The 21672-nt window shown below is 41.1% G+C and overlaps 1 protein-coding gene across 12 annotated transcripts in view; it reads right to left on the bottom strand.

Annotated features, from left to right (window-relative positions):
- The window catches only part of C2H11orf24 (chromosome 2 C11orf24 homolog), a 69062-nt gene extending 56115 nt beyond the window's left edge, over nt 1-12947 (bottom strand). For 8 of the 12 annotated variants that reach the window (XM_054971223.1, XM_054971219.1, XM_054971216.1 and 5 more), the window contains exon 1: nt 12811-12947. The gene's annotated coding sequence lies outside the window, so the exon portion shown is untranslated. Of the gene's footprint in view, nt 1-12437; nt 12476-12655; nt 12675-12810 lie in introns of those variants that run through there. The other 4 variants (XM_054971222.1, XM_054971221.1, XM_054971220.1 and 1 more) reach the window with 4 other exon arrangements.
- Nucleotides 12948-21672: the final 8725 nt, after the last annotated feature.

Below are 21672 nucleotides of genomic sequence, written 5' to 3'. Positions count from 1 at the left end.
TGCTTCTGTCTTGCATAGTTTTCTGTGTGTGTCGGCATGTACAGGGAAGCCATTGAAATTCACAAGCATAAGCAAAACTTCAACAGGAAAGAAGAAACCTTAAGAATGAACAGAGCATGGTTTCCAGTTCTGAAAAACACCAGGCTAACAAAACACTCTACACCCGACAATAGCCCTGCGGAGAAGATTAGCACATCAAGCACCAATCCATATGCAAAAGAACCTCCTCAGGATACAGTGAAGCCTCCTGCCATTAGCATTCCACACCCTGGGAAACTCTTACAGGATGACTCAGCTCAACCCCACCCCTCCTGAGTAGATATAAATGACCTGCCAACACCTTTTCCACACTGTGACACTGTGACACTGAGAGATCTCTGTCTTTTGGTGCTACACCTCTGAAGATGCCAGCCACAGCTGCTGGCGAAATGTCAGGAACTACAATGCCAAGACCACAGCAATACAGCCCGGAAAACCCACAACAACCAGCATCTGAGTAAGTTTAGCGGTCAGTGAACAAGCAGACAGGACTTCTTACGGATTAGAAATTGGTTAAACAGAAGGAAGCAGAGAGGAGGAATAAATGGACAGTTCTCACAATGGAGGAAAGTAAGCGGTGGGGTCCCACAAGAATCACTATTGAGGTAAGCACTATTTAATTTGTTCATAAATGATCTGGAACTGGGAGGAGTGTAGCAATCAGTCTGCAATGATATAAACTTATTTAGGATGGTAAAAACCAAGGCTGATTCTGAAAACACTCCCCTTCTGTATTTTCAATAGGAATCAGGGTTGTTGCTCCGGGACCACATAAAGGTAAGTATCAGAAGATTCTTGCAAGTTCTCAAAGTAAATGTCTTTTTTCTTTTCTTTAGAGTCTCTTTCAAAGATCTTTAGCTGACTCAGTGGAAAGCTGGAGATCCAAAAATACAAAGCCCAAACTGGGCCCGGCTGTCAAAACCACAGATTTCGTCTCATGGACTTCCTCAGGGGCATCAATGGACCACCGTGTTCTTCTTTATTCACTCATGGGACTAGATAGACTGTATCGGCGTCACCCTCCGGATCCCATGAGTGAATAAAGAAGGACACGGTGGTCCATTGATTCCTATTGAAAATACAGGAGGGGAGTGTTCCATTTGTCATTGATTATGTCTTTTGTATATATGGGATGCATTTAATAGAAATAATTTGTTGGCATTGTATGAATATAATGAAACAGGTTTTCCTGTAGTGAATATAATTGGTTGAGCACTGATCACTTTAATATATATTGAAGGCAAAAGACTTGATATTGTTAATTCCCGGGTGGGATTTCCCACTCTTATATAAAGAAAGAATATATGGCTTAGATAGAAATTTACTGGATTAGGTTATTTATCTCTCTCCTTACTCCACAATGGGAACTCGAAGCTGCTTACATCGTTTTCCTCGCCTTCATTATATCTTTGCAATCAGGAGCAAACTGGGAAGGCAAAATAGCCCTGGGAAAAAATCACACTGAGCAGAGCTTCTGGCACTAGAAGCCAGTGCTGCAGAGTGTGTCGGCAAGTTAGAGCCGAACTAAACGAGACGAGTTACTCAAGTTCTACATGTGTCTACTTACCTCAAGGTTTGATGGGAAGTGTAGGCGTCCTTGCAGCTTTAAGTTTAATGTTTACAGAGCGACAGGGAGGGGAGTGCCAGCGTCGGGCTCTTGCTGGGCACCCTCTTCCCCTCCGCTGGGTGTGTGTGGGGGTTTCAGGGGCCCTCTCCTCCCCCCCTTCCCTGCACAGCAGACAGGGTGCCTGGCTGCTGCTAGCTGCTAGTGCGGCTTTGGGCAGGGGCCGGGCAAAGAGGTCAGCTGTCACGGGCTGGGCCAGCCCAAGCAGGGTGGTTCAAGTCCAAACCTTAATGCCAGAGTCTGAGGGGAGTTCCAAGAGCAAAAGCCAGGTCAAACCAGTGGTCAGAGCACCAGATAATGCCAGGAGTGAGTCCAGAGTCCAAGAGCAAGGTCAGGTACAATCCAAGGTCATTTACCGGTAGTGTCAGGTCCAAAAGCAGGCACGGTCACGGGCAAGGAACACGGAGTGGTTGCAGGCAGTAGACACGTTGCTTCCACACCCAGCAGTTCCTCCAGACTGGCTCTTATAGCCAGGCGTGGTTTTCAGCCAGCTGCTGGGGCTCCATCCTGATGCTACTCATCGTCACTCTCCTGCAGCTGGCGTTGGCTCAAGAGGCGAGCACTGCGCTGTCTCTCCTGCAGTTCCAGTCTCTGGCGCTGCCTGTGGCGTTCCTTGGGCGTGGGTGAACCTGGGGGGGTGGAGGCTCTTGGCTGCGCTGCACTTGTAGAAGTCCCTGGCTGAGCTTCCCCTGTGGTGTTGGAGCTAGAGGGTGCTGGTGTCTCAGCTGCTGGCTGCAAGCTCTGATCAGCCAGCAGCTGTTGCTCCTGATTGCTGGGTTCTGCTGAATCAGGGCTAGGGCTGGCTACACAGGGCTCCTCTTCTCCTGAGGAGTCTTGGCTGGCTACACGAGGCTCCTCTCCTCCAGAGGAGACCTCACTATCAGACTGGGCCATGACATCAGCAGACAGGATGCCCAGAGCATCGCTGCATCTCTCCCCCCACTCGCCCAGCCCCTGCAGAGCGACGCCGGGCTATGAAGCTCTGGGCCATGCTGCGCGGCTTCAGGTGGCGGCTGGGCAAGTGGGGAGGGGGAGATAAAGTGATGCAGCATGTGCGCTCGGGCCAGAGCAGTGTTGGGCTGTAGCATCGCTGCCGGCAAGAGCCCAACGCTGGCACTCCTCTCCCTGCCGCTCTGTAAATGTTAAAATTAAAGCTGCAAGGATGCCTACACTTCTTTCACTTCCCATCAAACCTTGAGGTAAGCAGACATGTGTAGAACTTGAGTAACTCATCTCGTTTAGTTCTGCTCTCAGGCTGAGATTATGTGGGGTTTTCCACAGGGTTTTCTTCTGCCGATTTGGGCCCCGTACACATTTTTTTTTGCCTTTACTTTTCACTTTTTGGTTTCTTCCCATTTTTTTTCTACTTCATTTGAGACTGCTTTATACCAATCTTTTCCTGGAAGCTTATTTTGAGTCAATTTTTACCCTGTGAACATGTTTCTTTTGTTTTCATTTGTCCCATCCATTCCCACCCACCTCCAACCCACTTTTCAATGTTCATCATCATTGAACTAGACCTCTTCCCCACCTTCCTCCCCCCTTTCCTGGTTTTGTTGTCTCTCTCTCTTTATTTTCATAGCATTATATCAACCTACCATTGCAACAGCTGAATCTCCAGCTGTCCTTTTTAAATTAAGTAAGTCTCTAGTCTGTTCCATTGTGGCGATATGACTTTTTCCTTGTATCTCCATAAGGAAAGGGGCTAGAGACTTTTTAAAAAATGGAAGTGGGGAATTCAGAGAATCTGGTGCGCATGTATTGTTACAATGTTTGGTCAATATAACACTATGAAAATGATGATTTAAAAAACTGCCAAACTCTGGGGACCAAGGGGAGATGAGGTGGCCACTTCTGGTGCCAGAAAAAGCAGCACAATTTGAAAAGCACAGAGCTGCTGCTGCTCTGAGCTCCGTCCCAACAGAGGCCAGTTTTCCCTGACTGTGCTGGTCTTTGCCTCCTAGCTCTGAGAGCTAAGCTACAAGTGATGCCTGACACAGGTTGGACACTGGTCAGCTTCCCTCAAGTTTTGATGGGAAATGTAGGCGTCCTGGTCTTGCAGTTTGGCTCTCCGACTGCTGTCCAATGGACTTTTCAACTGTCACTTGTTCAACATTCCGCTGAGCTGCCTACATTTCCCATCAAAACTTGAGGGAAGCTGATAAGTGTCCAACCTGTATCAGGAGTCACTTGTAGTTTGTAGTCAGCCCAGGTAGAGCTCTCCGGTTTGGACCATGGCAGGGGTGGGACTTAAGTATCGGCTCCCCATACAAAGACTTCCCCATGTGTTATTTTTTTTAAAAAAATCAGTCCTTATATCAGTATAATGTTGTAAGAATGTGCAAAGATGTTTTTAAAGGGTGTGGTGCTGTGACATCACCAATGATGCCACTGATGACAGCAGCACCCTCACTAGAAAATCATGATTATTTAAGGCATGTGCAAAACAAAATAAGATGATTCCCCAAGTATAAAAATGCAAAGGGAGGGCAAACATGTGGAAGAACCATACCCAAAATGATTCCAACGCTTGGTGATTGTTTGCTAAATAAATCAAGTACAATCAAGTGTGCAGAAAAGCCCTGTGACTACAGTGATCCAGCAAGCTTCCTCGACACAGTATGGATTTGAACCCAGATATCCCAGATCCTAGACTGACACACTAACCACTACACCACACTGGTTCACAAATGTATGAAAGAGAGATTTCAAAGAGTGCATATAGGAGTTCTACATTTGAGTATAGAAATCTTAGCGACAGAAGTTATAGTTTAAATTTAGGGATGCATTTCTTCTTTTACTTTCCTTGCTTAGTGTTCTTTATACGTTGACATGTTTATTTATTATTATTTAAAATCACAAATAAATACTTATCCTGAATTAATCTCTTTACCCAAGGGCTTGGTGATCTCAGTTTAGCATATTAAAGAATTATACTTGACAGTACTTTTAGGTAAACGAAAAAAATATCCAAAAATGGCAGTTCTTGCAGACTCTGGTGTTCAAGGATAAAGCCAAAGAAGAAACAGAGTGAACTGTTCACATTTAGATGGCTGAATTTTTAAAATGCTAATTTCTCTATTTCCTAACAATAAATTTAATTTTGTAATCAGCCTAAGTATCATATCTGTGGATTAAGAGATCTATGTTATATATGAACATTTTAAAAATCTTTGTTATTGTTTTAAATACCAGAGAACTAGTTGACTTCCGGGGTGAGGCAGTGAAATTATGACAGGGGAGTTTATGAGCTCCCTGCCGTGACCTTCCTGGTTCCTTGGGACCCGAGAGATCGGGCCCTCAAGCTCTCCCCCCAGAGAGGGGAGGCAGGCTGGAACAACGTGGAAGAGCTTAGGGGGTCTGGCAAACCCCCAGAAGCCCCAATACTGGTTCTGAAAGCAATGACCAACGAAGGAGCCAATATGGCTACAAAGCTGCAAAACCGAGAGTCCAGCAATCCAAAATGAACCACAGCGAAAAGCAGATTCTTAACAAGACAGATAAAAAACAACTTTAAGACAGCTCAAGTGATCCCACAACTTTCCATCAAGTAAGCAGATTATTTTAAGGTTTTATGAGGGCAATCCAGCTTGATTGCGAGACGGCTGCCCGAGCGAGCTGGGAGGGGCAGAGACAGGAGAGGAATTATAAAGAGACTCTCTCAGCAGATTGCTGGAAAGCTACAAATCTTTGAACATAATTAACCAAAACAAAGCTTTTAACCACTTTTGAAATGGCTTCTTGGGAAGAAGAAGTACTCTCTAATTTGCAAGAAATATCTAAATTAATGACTGAATTACTAATTAAAGCAGATGGGATATTTGGAGTGGAAAAGGATAAAAGGATGACAAGAAACGACAATGCAGAAAAAATTTCTAAAGGGACAGATCTAACTGAAAGAAAAATAGAGCCAAATGAGGGGAAAAACAGTCTGCAACAGTCTACAAAACGGACGATTCTACCAGGACGTCTCCTTGAAGACACAAAGCATTAGCAAAAAAAAAAAAAAAAGGTGGAGCCACGAAGCAGACCTGCACGGAGAGCAGACTCAGCATGTCACTACTGAAAGGGGAAAAAAAGAGTGCAGCAGATCTTAAAGCAGAAAAACAAGCAGAGGAGTAACAACATTCATATTGACCCCCTTCAGAAATGGCTGGAAGACAAGGGAATCTACCTTTGGTGGCCCAGATGGATTAAGGATTGGACGTACTACTTTACAGGAAGAAAAAAGAAAAAAGAAGAATCAGAATCAGATTAGGATCCAATAATGCAGACCTAACCTCTTACTTTTATAGCTCTTCCCTTCTTTTTTATATATATATATATATATATATATATATAAAACACTATATATTCTGTATATGTTTTGAAGAGTTGAGAGAGGGAGATTGATGGAATTATAGAGCTCTCTGGTTTTACTACTGTTCTCTCTTTTCCTTTTTTATTTTGAAAGTAAGAAAGAAGGGGAAATATGGATTATGATTTAGACTTCCTCTATATGTTTAAAGATATGCAATACAGATTTAGTGAAAATTTTGAAGGCTCTATATTATAACAGACTTTGTATATCTACTGTTAAAGTGATAGTGATAATGTGATAAATGGGCCTTTGGAATTTATTAATTGTTCTTAGACTGTCCTCCTTCTCAGAATACAAACTAGCGGTTAAGCTAAATAACCATCTGCTCTTCTTAACCTCACGAGTATGAGAATCCAAGTAAACAAGTGCAGATGGTCAAAATAAAACAGATGAAGGAGCTACTATTTTTAAAATGCAAAACTGTGTTTTAGCTATATAGTTATGTGGTCACCGTAGCCTTATCAATATGAAAACTCAAGCAAATAAGTTTGGCTGGAACAAAATAGATGAAAGAGGTATTTTTTATAGAATATAAAATTGTCTTTAAACTAAATATTGATTTGGCCTCTCCACCATTACTATTATGAAAATTCAAGTAGACAAGTTTGGAAGGCATGGCCAGAACAGATACAAGAAAGAGGGGAAATTAGCATAAAAATGGCTCTTTTCTTTATGTTAATGTATACTACTGTCCTTCTGATATTTTATGTTTTGCTATTTCCATCTCCCACTCCTGGAATGATTAAGGATTTAAGATCCCTGATTAAAAGGTAAAAGAGGTGAAATGTGATCTATCTATAAGATGCACAAAAGAAAAAATTATTAGAAATGATATAAGGAGCAGAGTAAGTGGATTAAAAAGTATAGAAATTAAATAAAGACTATAGAAAATAAAAGGGAATTTTGAAGGTATATGGGTATATTTTGAAGGTATATTACATATATGGTGGCTTTTTGTATCTGGACGGATGGATATGTGTCTTGTATATGAATCTGCTAAATGTTTATGTCTTGTTGTAACCCCCCCGTTTACTATAAAAAAATATATATATATTTTTTAAAAGAACTAGTTGAATGGTCTCTTGTCAAAGGTCTGGTGAAATCTCATTTTCTACTCATCAATGGATATTTCTACTGGCAAGTGGGGTGGGCAGATTTTCATAATTTTCAGGAGGTGCAAGGGGCTGCAGTGGGAGGGCAGACAGGAAAGTTGTAATCTATGAGTGGGCCTCCAACTGTGGTATTTTGACTCATCAAACCTAATTCTCTAACACTTTTGCTCATGGAACCTCTTAGCTGAGAAAGACTTAATGATGATCATGACATGCAAAACTATGCACCTTAAAAAGAAAAAGGCTTTATAAATTGCAGGGGATTATTTTCTTAACACTGCATTGTAATGTGGATATCTAAAGATCACAGTACAAAAATACCCTGGCTTCTGCAAAGCAGGCTCAGGCTCACAGATACAAACACCAGATGTGTGTGGGTGGCTGGAGACCATTTTGAATGGAAGGATAGAAGAAACTGTTTCAGACATTCTTCAGGGGACAAGAAAGCTCTGTTAACACATGTTGGGGGAATAAAGCCTCTTCATGTTGGTAAAGAATGTTGGTTGCTGTCCCTACTCTGGAAAAAAGTTTTGCTGACGCAACAGGACTCTTGAAACCAAATGCGTCAAATACAACAGAATTCTCAACACATCAAGAGCTTGCATTCGGCTACCATTTGCTCCCTTTCCCCCATATACTGTGACACGGTTCACCTGTGACAAGACACAGGCTGACATCAGGGGAACAAACTTAGGGGATACTCAGGTACGTGTGCTCTTTGCACCAGCTTGGTGATGAGAGCTCCGCTTTTCTGAATAACCATAGTTTGTGATTATACCTGTATAACTCTCCCCTTCAAACCAGAATTAAGTGAGAATTCAGAACCCTGATTTGGAAAAAAGAGGGGGGGAAAACTGTACTTGTGGTTTATACACAACCTCAAACTATTACTACACATCAAAGCAGAAGCTTTTCATCATGAAGCCACTTGCCATGGGAGGACAGAAAGACAAACAGAAAGAATGTATAAGCCTGAGGATCCTCCCATTTGTTCATGTAATGGTAAACCACAGTTCTTTTTGTACGAGTTTGTCTGCATACTCTGAAGAACTGCTTAAAATTGTGTTAAAGATGATCAAGAACAGATTCTCACATGACAACTATTTCTAATGTGACAAGCGTATTTGTGGTTGTGTTAAGTACAAGCCATATGGCTCAATAATAATTTCAGCATCAGATGCCTTTAGCATTAACAAACCTTGTACTAAGGCTGTCACTATATTGATGTAGAGGTGTGTTGATTAGCCATATGAAGTTGAAGTTGCTTCCACGTGGAGCTTCTGCTCTACCCTCCCCTCCAGGTCTGCAGCAATACTATCATACAACTGTTAATCTTGTGGAGTTTCCCCAGCTCTGCTACACAGTACACCATTTCCTGAAAGATCATACTCAAAGGTGGTTTGGTCAGTGTGGAAGGAAGGGCACAGAAATCCCCACGAACATCCAGTTCCAACCATACCAGCTATCCTCCCCTCCATCACTGGTGGTATTTTCACTTTTGTTATTGTTGGTACGAAGACTGTTATATCATCATAATGCTATAGTAACATATTTTTATGAAGTTAGCACAAAGCCCACCAGTGGCAAGAGACAGGTGCAGGGGAAATGCATGGAATATATCCCCAGGAGAAGGTTCACTTTCCACTACAAATGCCTTTGCATTTGCAGCAACAATGAAAACACAACCAAAAGTTGTCCCTATGTGGAAGCAACTGTAGTCAATGGATTTATTTATACTCTACCTTTAGCCTCAGCAGGGACCTAAGGTGGCTTACATAATTCTCCTCTCTTCCATTTTATATTTATATTTATTATTATATTACATATTTATTATATTTATATATGACTACAATGGTAGTTCTAAGGCAAAAAGTATACTATGACTACATTCAGATGTTACAAATGTTTATAGCTAGCATGATGTAGTACTCATAGTGTCAGACTAGGATATAGGAGACCCAAATTAAAAACTTGACTCTGCCATGAAACCTTGCTAGGTGATCTTAGACCTGTCACATACCTAACCTACTTCAGGATTGTTGTGAGGATAAAATGGAGGACAGAAGTACAATGTAAGCTGCTTTGGGTCCCCACTGAAGAGAAAGGTGAAGTATAAATGAAATACATTTTCCTTGGTCTTCTTATGTAGCCCCTTTTTAAAACAATTTAGTTTCCCCACATGTTGGCAATGCATTCTTGCAATCCTTTCGACAAGTAGGTTTCAAAGCTTCCATGCAGAGTCGGGATTTGAACTTGGATCTTCCAGATCCTACTCTCTAATCAATACATCACCGCAGGCAGGCTTGGTGGGTGGATAATACCAATGGAGCAGCCTGGAGGACAGTCAAGAGGCAGCCTTCAGGTTAGGAAGCAGCATGGCTACACCACATGGCAACATATTGCTACATTTGTGTCCCATTCTTCTTTTGCAGAAATCAGAATGGTAATTTTGTGTTATAAAAACCTCATGAGTTAGATTAAGTGGAACAATACTTGGGTTTAGTCAGCTTTATAGTTTTAAGCAGGAGCTTGAAATTAGGTTCCCATGTCCAAGGCTAACATTCTAATCACTGTCCTTCATGCATCACTACACACAGTGTGCCCAACAGGAATAGGAGGTTCTTTCTCTACCTGCTTCCTAGCTGACAGCACTGTGCATGGGGAGCTATATCTTGGAAGTTACACAATCTTCTTTTGAGCACTGCACGCTGTGTCACAAGCCACAAAACACGCACTGCTAATCACAAGTAAAAACATGACTCTTTGGGTGCCTGAAGACCCCCCAAATTTGTTCCAAATTTTTTGAAGTCTGAAATTAAGATGATTAAGTTCATTCATCTTTTGACAGGAAAATATTTGTACACCCTAACATAGCTTTAGGAACAAGTTATTTTGTGAGTTGGTGCTATAAATAGATTTTTGTGCCTCTCATTTAGAACAGGATACATTTACACACACACAAAACTCTTGAATACTATAATACTCTTCAGAAGTTTCAGACATTTTCAATGCCCAGTGACATAATTGGGGGGGGGGTTGTAAAAATCCTGACAAACAGCTTTAACTTGCAAGTGCAAGTCCCTCCCCACCCCTACACTGGGTGGAATTACAAAGTTCCTTTCCCCCAGAGATCTTTGAAAACTTTTGAGACCTGGCAGATTCCACCTGGAGGGGGGGGGGACGACACTAAAGTCTTGCACCCATAAACGACACTAGAAAAATGTTTCTAACTTAATTTTGCTTGTATCTTCAACCTTCTTCTCCACAGCAATCCCAAATGACTCTTTTACAACTACAGTTCCCCAGGAAACACTGCATCACCTGACACTTGAAGAACATGTGCCGGATGTCTTGTGTAGAGAGACTCTAAGTTTGTTTCTCCCTTTGTAAAGGGTTTGGCCTGTGTCCCCGTCCACTATAAGCTACAGATCCTTTGGCTGGAAGTGATCATAGTATTACTCTGGCAGTTGCCAAATTCTTGTATGTGATTGAATCTAACAGATAGCAGGATCTGGACAATTTGGTGTTCCAGCTGCGTAGTGTTGGTTATATCCATCGGTATTAATAGCATTACTTGCTATTATCATTATAATTGCTTTCTGATCTTCTATATTGTTGATACTCGTGATTAGTCATAAAAGTAGAGGAAAAGATGAAAGAAAGATACATAAACAAACAAAAAAAAGGGTAATTACCATACCAATACTGTAGCCTGTGGATCACTTTATGTAAGTCATGCCCAAATGTACTGCTCTGTCTGGCAGAAAGCTGTCTGTTTAACAAACATCCTCAGATGACTCAAGTAAGCAAACCAAGCCACATGCTTCAGGAAAAAAACTGATTCACCGCAGGCAAGCTTGGTGGGTGGATAATACAAGCAAAGTACCTTAAAAAATAGTCAAGAGGCAGTCTTCAAGCTGGGAAGCAGATAGTTTCTTTAGATGATAAGGAGTTACTAACAAGAATAATTTCACTCTTTACTATTATGTACAAAAGCCAGTTCATACGCAAAGTAAACAAGCAGGCTTCCTATAGTACAACTCCTTGCTGTAATTTTCAGTCTGAATTCCAGATGTACCCAGTTTGGAGTGATTCAAACAGCTCCAAGTAAACATGAGCAATCCTGATCAGACTTTACCCATATGTACATCCCAACTTCTGTGTAGAAATGCAACATGCTGACCATTCAGCCGCAGATGAGGCCAGCAGCATCCATGACTACAGGCCTTTTTCCAGCTGCCACAATCAAAGGAATAACTATTGCCTATATCCCCAGTCTTTGCTTCACACATTCATTTCTCCATATAGTTGAGTTTCAAAGGCCATCCTGGGCTACATGGTGGAGGATCAGCATCAGTGCAGGTCAAAGCATTCCACAGAGCTGGTCAATTCACTTCAGGAAATTTGTCAGCACTATGTAAAAACTTAAGACCATCATGAAAATGGCTCACGTGGCCAATACATCATACAATACTTCCTATCTAGACAGAAAAGCAAGCAGGGGACAAGTGGAGTTGCAACAAATACCTTGTGAACTGGATACAAAGCAGTTAACGCTAGTTCTTCTAATAGGAGTTAGGTAATCCAGACCTCAATTTAGAGGTGCTGATCAGAGCTACAGGTAAGAACTGACTGTGACACCAAAACTGCAGGGGCACTGAGAGCTCATCCCATCAGCAATGGTGTTACCTCTCTCCCCCCTGAGAGTCTGGTGCAAGTGCAAAAGTGGACAGTTGTAAATAAAGAAAAATCCTATGGCATCTTAAAGACTAACAAACGTTTCCACTTGAGCCCATCATACATAGTATATTTTATAAAGAGTGATTTGCTTTGGATTGCCATTTATAATGCTTTTTTAAAATAAATTTTAAAGGAGAAAGAACATAGAGAGGAAAACATAATAAACAGAGGTCTTTCAGTAGGTTTCTTTAAGATATTACAAAGTTTTCATTAACAGTCAAAATGCTCAGATCTCTTAAACCTACTGAGACAAGGGAGAAGCCTCTAAGCAGGTCACCTCTCCATCTCAACCAACATCCACCTTTCAAGACTACTTCAAAAGCCCCACCGGGAAGACAAATTCCCAGCTGTATTGAGACCTGTGATTTGATATGCTACTTTTAGAGCTTCGGCGACACGCTTGCGAGGCAGCGCAAGAATGCTCAAGCAGGAGCTGCCTGAACAGCTGTGGGCAAAGAACTCCAATCTGCAGGCCTACCAGCTTTCCAAACAATATCCTCTCTCCCTCATTTTAAGTTCACTTTTGTAAGTAGCTTTAAGAAAGAAGTGAAGAAGCTCGCACCTCTGAGCTCGTGAGTAGCGCCGGCGGGAAGAAAACAGCGGCGGTACCCAGCCTCCCTTGGACTCCACCCTCTGCCAACGCAGGAACCGAATAGGGCAAATTCCAGCGGCAACTCCATCCCTCGCAGACTAAAATGATAAAGGGCGGCCAGCTCAGCAGGGCAGAGTCGGGGCGGGAAGGGGGGCGCTGACATTTCGCAACTGCCGTGAGGCACTGACCTCGAGGATGCCGGGACCTCTTCACCAAGCGGGGCGTCGGGGACACCCGGGGCAGAAGAAACAATCCCTTCCCCCGGTATATCATAACTCAGCAAACTGCCACGGGACCCACCGACCCGCTTCTTTCGTCTCTCCCAGGAAGGTATCTAACTCACCCCATCCCTTCCACCGGCTGTAAGACAGAAGAATTGCGACGCGCCCTCCCTAGAGAAAGGCTTCATTACCCGCCCCGAGGCAGCTGCAGCCCACCGGGCCCGCTTCGAGCGCAGCTGCCGAAGCCAATGGACGGAGAAGGAACTCCCTCCCTCCTCCCCCCCCGCACAGGCCGCCACATGTCTTAGCGAATTCCCGCCCCTGACTCGCTTGGCTCCGCCCGCAGGCCCTGAAACCACGCCCGCGAGCCCTTTCAGCAGAGGCACCGCCTGAGGTGACCCGCCCATCTTGCGGCCGCAGCGGTCTCCGGCCATGCCCTAACTTTCGTCATCCCTCAGAGACCGGAAGTCACTGGAAGGGCGGAATTCCTACTGAAAAGTCTTTTTTTTGTGCTACCGCCCCATTTGCTAGTGCGTGATGTGAGTCGCGTTTTGTGACGTAAGGAATGCGCCTTACAGCAGTTCATAGGCAGGGGGCAGGGTGGCCATGGTGCTGGATTCTTTTTTTCCCTTCTTTTTCTCTGCATCCACTTTGTTGTGCTTTTTCGGCTTCTCTAGGGCATGTGTCGATGCACGCAAAGAAAAGCACTTTCACCTGCAGCTTTCAGTGTTGCTCAGAGAGGGGTAATTGGCCTCGGGGTGGGGGGAGAAACGGGAAGGGGGGGACAACCTGCCATGCGGAACCCCGTGGTTGCTGTGTTGTATTGACTGCAGCAGTAACGCGGAAACCACCGATTCATAAGAATTAATTCACTTTTTATTTCTGTACCCCTTCAGATGTTACCATATCTTGTAATCCATTTGCTGATATTATCATATTTTATAATCTGCCTACTGATTGAAAGTTTTTAAAATCATAATTTACTTGCCTTTTAGTCCTGGTAAAAAATGCAGACAAGAAATCCTGCCCAATCTTGAAAAATTCTGGATGGCTACTAATCAGAGCCAAATTAAAATGTATAATCACATAAAATCAAATTGTATTAACAGATTTTAAATTCAAGCAATTTTTAGCTTCTTCCATACCTTTACAATTATATAGTATTTATCTGGTGCCAGCTGTTTGCAGCTGCTCCTTGAAACAGCAAGGCAGTGTAGTTCTCTTGAAAAACCAATTGATTTCCAGTACAAATGATAACTGCAACATGGGATATGATGTCAAAACTCACTTTTTCAGATGCATGAAGTGTGCATCCATAAGGATATAAAGACTGGGGATATACTTTGTAACTGGAAGTGATCTCATATTTATTTTATGTTATTTTACAAACAACATTCATAATCTAATTTTTATAATCAAGTCATATGTTATAGAACTTACATTTATTTTTTAATATTTCACTTCTATTTAAAAACCTTTAATCTATTTTCCCATCTGTCTTCATATCTATTGATATACATGACAGAATTAATAAAAAAATAGACATAATGAGAAGCAAAAATGGACCCTGCTTTACAGATGGATTGAACGAAACTATAAAATAGGGACTTAATTGCTCGGTAGCAAAACACAGCTAGATGAATGAGGAAAGGCAAGAAAGTAGACTTATAGTGACAATAGCTTGTGAATAGCTAATAAAAGTATGATGAAATTGTAGAGATGGAATGAAATACATGTTATATAACATGCAGCAAAAAATGCAAGATCTTTGTTTAAACCTAAAGTACCTAAAACTAATAAAAATATATTATGATATACATTACCCAAGTCTTTCTTATTGTCATTCTCTGTTTTAATTTTAATCTTGATTTTCAGCTATATAATTAAAAACTTGCAATTTTTCTTGGAATTCTGAAATCAGTTTGTTGTGTATAAAAGATGTTAATTTTGCCATTGCCTCATATTCATTCAGTTTATTCTTCCATTCCTTCAAATCTGGACATTTCACTGCCTTCCATTTTGCTGCAAATATTACTCTTGCTGCCGTCACCATATGCTTAAATAATTCACTGTGTATTTTGGTTATATTTCTTGGTAAGATAGTTAACAGCATGTTTTTCAGATCCATCACAAACTTAACTTTTAATATTTTCGGCATTTCTTCATGTATCTCTATCCAATATTTTCTTGCTTTTTTAATGTCTACCACATCTCTATTCTGACATTTCCAACACTTTTCATTATATTCTTTGTTTTTGCTATTTCTTTAGACATAATACACCATCTATAAAACATTTGGTACCAGTTCTCCCTTAATATTTGACATTCAGGAAACTTAATTTCTTTCATCCAAAGATTTTCTCACTGACTTGTGTATTTCTCCAAAATTTTGTATCCATTTTGTCACAATTTTTACTTGTTCTGTTTCAGTGTCATATTTTAATAATATTTTATACATTTTTCTCAATAGGTGTCTTAAATCTCCAGTGATTAATTGTTCAAAAGTCATTTTCTTTCTTAGTCAGCCCCTCTCTTTAGCTATTTGTCCTTTCAATTTTTTTTTATAATTTTTTTTTATTTTTAATTACATCAAAAATTACAAGAAGGGAAAAAGGGAACGGGGGAAAGGGAAGAAACAACATATGAAAAACACACACTACATCTACAAGTATTGCATTCCCTTCATAATACAATTATTTAAAGTTAAACTTTCTAATATGCTATTAGATTGGTAGATCTTATAAAATACGAACTACAGTCAGGATCAGATCTTGTCCCCCCCCCCCCCCCCGCGTCTCGGTCGCAGCTCTCTCTGAACAGCTACAGTGGCTGCGCTCACTCCCTCCTCCCCATTCCCCCCTTCAGATTCTAAATCCTCTCCTTGCTGGAACTCTTGATGATTAAACACAAAGTCCCTCAGCTGTACTTCCAATGTTATCTTGTAGGCTTGGTCTTTATAACTGAACCAGATACCTTCCGGAAATAACCATTTGTATTTTATTCCACGCTTCCTCAGAAGAGCTGCAAACCTTTTATATTTGAATCTTCTTTTCCGAGCTAAAAATGGAACGTCCTTCAATATCTTAACCTTGTTACCCAGAAAGTCCAAGTCCACATTGTACGAATTATATAAGATGGTGTCCCGAGTCTTTTTAGATGAAAAATCGATAATAATCTCATGAGGCAGCTGACACTTCGTTGCATATTTTGAAGATGTCCGACGGACTTCCAGAATATCGCTTTTTAACTCTTCTTTAGTTGCCTTCGCGGATGACGCCAAAAATTCCGACACCAAATCCTTTAAATTTTCACTTTCCTCCTCCTTCACATTCTGAAGACGCAATACCCTCTGAGCACGATCCACTTGTAACCCTATCAATTGATTCTCCAAAAGCTTTACTTCTTTGTTTGTTGCTTTCATGAGTACTGCGTTTTCCCGAGCAGACTGCTCTGCCCCAGACGCTACGTCTTTAATGGTTTTCACTTCGTTCTCAACTGAGCCAACCCTTTGACTGATTTCATTTAGCTTATCAACAAAGGGCTTCATAGCTTCAATGACCGACCGTTTAACCACTTCTTCAAGAGACTCTCCTTTCCCCTGCAAAGCAGCCGAAACAGATTTGCCCACAGCAGGGCTCTGCTTTTTCTTCGCCATCTTAGGGGGGGGGGGAATCCGCCAACTAAGTTCCAAAACTCAATGAAGGGGAAGATATCCGAACCTTCTTAGTTTCAATTCCCACCAATCCTTCGCATACGCTTGGAATGACAGAAGGGATTTGCTACTTACAGGTTTTCACCTTAAATCTGCTTGTTGCCATTCTCCATGGCCTGGCAGCACGTGATGTGCTGCGCAAGTCTGACGGCCTCCATGGGAGCAAACAGGCAATTTACCCCCTGCATTGACTTCAGGGGGCTCTTCCCGCAGCGCTCCGGACCCTGGCCCCCTTACTGGGAGTCCTGGGGGTTAACCCTCACAGGTCAACGACTCGGTCAGGCTGCTCGGGCGCTTCCTCCCGTACCTGCAGAGAGGAGCGTCCGACATGGCCGGGAAAACAAAACCGAATCTCTATTTGTCCTTTCAATTTTGATACCATTTGATGATGTCATTGAGTTGTGAGATGCTCTGGGATTTTCATTTAACTCTATGGCATAGTTTTAGGGAATCACAGTGACCCACAATATTGTGATGTCACTTCCATTCTACTTCCCCATTTTCTTTCCACCAGCTATCAAGTGGTGGAAGAATAATCAGTCCGCTCAGAATGGGATATGATTACTCTCAACTGTTGATAGATAGGCAAAGTAGGCTTAGTAAAAAATTTAAAACAGGAAAATGCAGGATGAAACATGAAAAGCAGATATTACTGACTTCCGGTTTGGGATTCATGGAGGTCTAATGCAGCTCAAAGAGCTGAGCTGTCCGTGCTGCTGTTTGTGGAGGCTGGAGGGGCGCAAACTGCCCGCAGCCCCCTGTTCCCAGGCGGGTAACAGGCAAGTACGCTCAAGGACCTGAGGGTGTGTCGATCTCGGGTGCGAGGGGGGTTCTACACAACGAGCCCCCTTCCACTCTTGCGGTCCCACCCGAAGAAAGGTTTGCTAAGATCTCTGCAGTGGCTCTGGAGTCAGTTTCTGGCATAAGACCTACATGCCCAAGCTTCAGTAAACCAGGAAGGGAATTGGAATTGACTGGATAATTGAAGCAGCGATTACAACCCAAGAGAAACGTCTAAGAAGGTAAAGATTGCTATCTTTCAGTACGGGACAGATTATAAAAAGGAGTAAAGAGATAAAGACAATTTAAAAACTGCAAGGGACTTGTTGCATATAGGAGAGAACTCCGGCAAGTTAAATTTTTAAAAAGTGACATTATAAAGAGAACTAAACGCGGAAAACTGATTATTGTTTATATACCTGCGGCTGAGAGGAGATAATGAACTGTGAGAAAGTTTTAACATCGTGAGAACTGCCGTGAAGAAAGCAGGAACAGGAAGTGCGTCAAATCATAGAGAGACTGGAGAGAAGCAGTTTGCCAAAAGCGGAAGTAGGGAGCCGCCATTTTGAAGAAGGGTAAAGCTGTGGCTTCAAAGAAAACGGAAGTAGGCCATCTTGGATGAGGGTAAGGGCAATTACCTCAATATAAAACCATAGAGAAAAGACGCCCGACATTTTGGACCGCATAAGCATAAACTTTTAAAAAATAAGCCGAACTGAGACACTTAAAAATAATAGAAAGGAGCAAACTAGCGCCACGGAGTTGAGGAAAAGGGCGGACTCGTGGGAGCGAGGTAAATCTAGCCCCACGATGTCAAAGAAGGAGTGGCAAACCGCGCTGGAAAACTTGGACAAAAAAGTTTCAGAAGGAAATAAAGAGTTAAAAGAAATGATGCAAGAGAACTTTAAAGACTTTAAAGAGGCACTCAAATCGGAGATGGCAGAAATCACAAAGAAAATTGATCAAGTACAGAACGAACTGCAAGCTACACAGCAGAGAGTAAATGTAGTAGAGAATACAGTTGATACTTTAGCTGATGTGCAGAGAACAGAGTTGAGAGGAATGAAGGGAAGAATGGCTGTAGCGGAATGTAAACAAATGGAAAAACAACTTAGAATGCGCGGAGTTCCGGATATTACAGGAAAATCGGCCCAAGAACAGATTTCAGAAATTTTGGCAGGTTACCTGGGAAGAGAAGAGGAGGAGATTGCAGCTTTCCTGGACATGGCATACAGAATCAACTCAAAATTTGCAGCACAGAGGAAGCTACCAAGAGATATGATTGTGCAATTTACGACCAGAAGCATAAGAGAGACAATTGTAAGTAAACAATTCCAAGAACCACTAGAAGTCGATGGGAAGGTGGTGAGAATCATGAAAGAACTGCCCAGATCGGTGTTGGTGGAGCGGAAAAAATACAGAGAGCTGGTCCAAATGTTAAAGGATTTGAAAATTAGATATAGATGGGAAATACCGGAAGGACTGGCATTTGAATTTGGCGGAACAAGGAAGAACATCAGATCCGGTCACGAGATGGAAGTGTTTATTAGGGACAACGAAAAGGACTTACCAAAAAGTACACGAATGTAAACATGGAGTGTAAAATTATATCTTGGAATGTAAATGGACTTAATTCACCTTGTAAGCATAAGGCCATTTTCCATTGGCTTCTAAAACAAAAATGCAACATAGTATGCCTGCAAGAGACACATATTAGGAAACAGGACTTAAAGTATTTAAAACTGGCAAAATTGGGAAATGAATTTGCAGCCGCCTCCAAAAAGAAGAAGAGAGGAGTTGCATTGTATATAAAGGAGGAGCTGCAGCCCAAATTAATTTTAAGTGATGTAGAAGCCAGATATTTAGCGGTGGAAATAATTTGGAATTCAAAAAAGATCCTGGTGATTGGAATTCATGCACCAAATGGTGCAAAAGAAATTTTTTTTAAGGACTTGCAAGGACAATTAGAGGAGCTGACTTATGATCAAATAATTATGGCTGGTGATTTTAATGGAGTTGTAAGCTTAGAAGAAGACAAGAAATCTAAAATTGCACAGAAAAAAAAGAGGACTTTTGCCAAAGTCATTTTTTGTGATTAAAGAGCAAGAAGATCTGGAGGATGTATGGAGGAGACAAAATCCTAAAAATAGACAATTCACCTTTTACTCTGCAAGACATTCTACACTATCAAGAATTGACATGATCTGGGCTTCCAAAGAATTGACGTTGTGGACTAGAGATGTGGAAATTATGCCTAAGGTAAGCTCAGATCATAGTCCAATCATGTGGAGATTTGGAAAAAATAAAAAAAAGAGGATGGAGGATAAATGAAGACTTGCTGCAGACAGAAGACAACATGACGTTGCTGCGAAAGGAGACCACATTTTTTATACAATACAATATGAACAAGGACGTGTCAACTTATAAGGTATGGGACACTTATAAAGCGGTAATTAGAGGAATACTGATGGAGTTAAATGGGAGAGATAGAAGGAGAAAAGAGGAAAAAAGAAAAGAAATAATGGAAAAAATTAAAGCCAAAGAGGGGCAACTTAAGAAAAGGCCAGGGAAGAAGCGGATATATCAGGATATAAAAATATTGCAGGAACAATTGACGGCAATGAGTAACAAAGAATTAGAGTGGAATTTGAAAAAAATGAACCAAAAGACATTTGAAGGGGCTAATAAACCTGGCAAATATCTTGCTTGGCAATTGAAAAAGAAAAAAGAGAAGAAAACTATAATTAAAATTCGAGAGGAAGATAGAACATTATTAGATCAAATAGCCATCAGTAAAGCCTTTTACAAATTCTATGCAAAACTGTACCAGAAAAAAGACGTGAACAGAGATTTAATAGAGGAATACTTGGAGAAAATGAAATTACCAAAGATGTTGGAGGAATGGAAAGAAAAATTAAATAGAGAAGTAACAGAGGAAGAAATAAAAGAGGCCATCCAGTCAACGAAATTGGGGAAAGCACCGGGACCGGATGGACTAACAGCAAAGTTCTATAAAGCGATGGCTAACGAATTGGCACCTTTTTTGAAAGAGGTAATGAATGAAACTATGCAAGGCCAAAAAATTCCTGATTCATGGAACGAAGCTAATATATCATTGATTCCGAAAGATGGACTGGACTTGACCAATGTTAAAAATTATAGGCCAATTTCGTTACTGAACAATGATTACAAAATATTTGCAAAAGTTTTGGCAGAAAGAATAAAAGGATGGCTGGTGGAATTTATCGCAGAGGAACAAGCAGGATTTTTACCTGATAGACAAATTAAAGACAACTTAAGGACAGTAATAAATGCTATTGAATACTATGACAAGCATTGTGATAGGGAAGTTGGTTTCTTTTTCGTGGATGCAGAAAAAGCTTTTGACAATTTGAACTGGGACTTTATGTTTGCCACCATGGAAAAGTTGCAAATGGGAGAAAGGTTTATACAAGCGGTTAGAGAAATTTACAAAGACCAAAGTGCAGCGATTGTAGTGAATGACAATTTAACTAAAAAGTTGAAAATAAGTAAAGGAACAAGACAGGGGTGCCCATTGTCTCCATTGTTGTTTATTTTGGTTTTGGAAATATTGATTGTTCAAATACGAGAGGATGACACAATTCGAGGTATAAAAATAAAAGAATTTTCCTACAAGGTCAGAGCATTTGCGGATGACATAATGTTAATAGTAGAAGATCCAATCGAAAACATGCCAAAGGTAATAGAGAAAATAAAACAATTTGGAGATCTAGCTGGATTTTATGTTAATAAAAAGAAGTCTAAAATACTATGTAAGAATATGATTAAACAAAAGCAACAAGAACTGATAGGGATAACGGACTGTGAAGTAACTAATAAAGTAAAGTATTTGGGTGTTGAACTGACTGCAAAAAATATTGATTTATTTAAAAACAACTATGAGAAATTGTGGATACAAATAGAAAGAGACTTGATAAAATTGAATAAATTGAACTTATCATGGTTGGGAAGAATAGCAGCAGTAAAGATGAATGTTTTACCACGAGTGATGTTCTTGTTGCAGACAATTCCAATTATTAGAGACTCAAAACAGTTTGACAAATGGCAAAGGACAATTTCAGACTTTGTGTGGGCAGGTAAGAAGCCACGTGTGAAAATGAAAGTACTACAAGATGCGAAAGAAAGAGGTGGCTTCCAACTGCCCTATATAAGACTATATTATGAAGCAATGTCTGGTTTGGTTAAAAGACTGGATAACGTTAAAAAATCGTAAATTGCTGGCCTTGGAGGGACATAAAAGATTATTTGGATGGCATGCATACATGTGGTATGATAAAGTAAAAGCGGACTCGATGTTTTTGCACCACTACATTCGAAGAAGTCTCTTCACAGTCTGGAAAAAATATAAGGTTTACATGGAAGACGGAATTCCTTCATGGGTGGTTCCATATGAAGTAATAGATCCGAGAACCGTTGATAATGAGAAGCAGTGCCTAACATACAAGGAGAT

This window comes from Eublepharis macularius, chromosome 2 (assembly GCF_028583425.1).
Source record: "Eublepharis macularius isolate TG4126 chromosome 2, MPM_Emac_v1.0, whole genome shotgun sequence".
NCBI classification, from domain to species: Eukaryota; Metazoa; Chordata; class Lepidosauria; order Squamata; family Eublepharidae; genus Eublepharis; species Eublepharis macularius.
Note: the sequence above shows the minus strand (reverse complement) of the source record. Positions and strands in the feature narration are given on the sequence as shown.